A 1059-nucleotide genomic window follows, 5' to 3' on the forward strand; every position below is an offset into this window, starting at 1 on the left:
CTAATACAACATATACATGCTTAATGATAACATACATAAACTTGGTACTGAATAAAAAACAGACATTGGATGCCCGGCACACCGCTTTACTACCGCACTACTACCTGCAAAAGCCTAAGAATAGGAAAGAGGAGGTGAGTAACCTAAGTCACTCAGTGAGTGGGTTAGCACAATACTACAAGAATACATGAAAATACACAACATAACTCACAAAAATAATGATTTACTAATAATACAAATAGTTTAGAATATAAATACACATAACAGTAATCATCGACACAACATAACAAAAGATAGTGTCAAGAAAGCCTTCTACCCCAACTAACGTTTTACACCAACAAATCTACGAAGTACTAGATGATAAGTGCTTGTGCGATATGAATGCGAAGCGTTCATTCCTTATGTTGAGCATTACTTTTTCTCAGGTTTTTACACTAATATGTGTATTTTTATGTTACTTTCGTGCAGGTAGGGTTGTAAGGCCGGGTATGAAGGAAAGAAGCCAATGTGGATCACAATGCACTGATTTTGGAGGAAATCTTGATAAGGTCCAAACGCGAAGACATAGGTCGGATGTGAGATGCTAGAGTGTGTGCCAACCACCTCGTATTCGAGTTTGGCACATCCATTAGGAGTGGCACAAAGGCAGTCACACTCGAGCATTCTGATTTATGCACATAGAACAAGAGCTCCACCAACTTGCCTATCATTGAAGAAGCAAGTGATCCACGATGTGAACATGTGGCTGTTTGCGTTACTCTGATGAAAGTACGGATTCGGGAAGCTATTCAGGCCGGCTACTGTAGTAGCACTGTTCACAGCCGGTCGAGAAAATAGGAGTTCAGAGAATTAACACGGGTGTGTGGAAATTATCCATGCCCATGTGGAAATTCTGCACGGGTGCATGAAGCATCCACGCCCTATTTAAAGCCGAATCAGCCCCGATTTTACTATTCTTTTCTCCATCTTTTCCCCAACTTGAGAGAGGGCTTCGGCTAGGGTTTTGAGGGGTATTGGCCAAGGTTTTGGAGAGGTTCTACGGCTCTGACATCATTATTC

Source organism: Dioscorea cayenensis, unplaced genomic scaffold, assembly GCF_009730915.1.
Source record: "Dioscorea cayenensis subsp. rotundata cultivar TDr96_F1 unplaced genomic scaffold, TDr96_F1_v2_PseudoChromosome.rev07_lg8_w22 25.fasta BLBR01001254.1, whole genome shotgun sequence".
In the NCBI taxonomy this organism is placed as follows: Eukaryota; Viridiplantae; Streptophyta; class Magnoliopsida; order Dioscoreales; family Dioscoreaceae; genus Dioscorea; species Dioscorea cayenensis.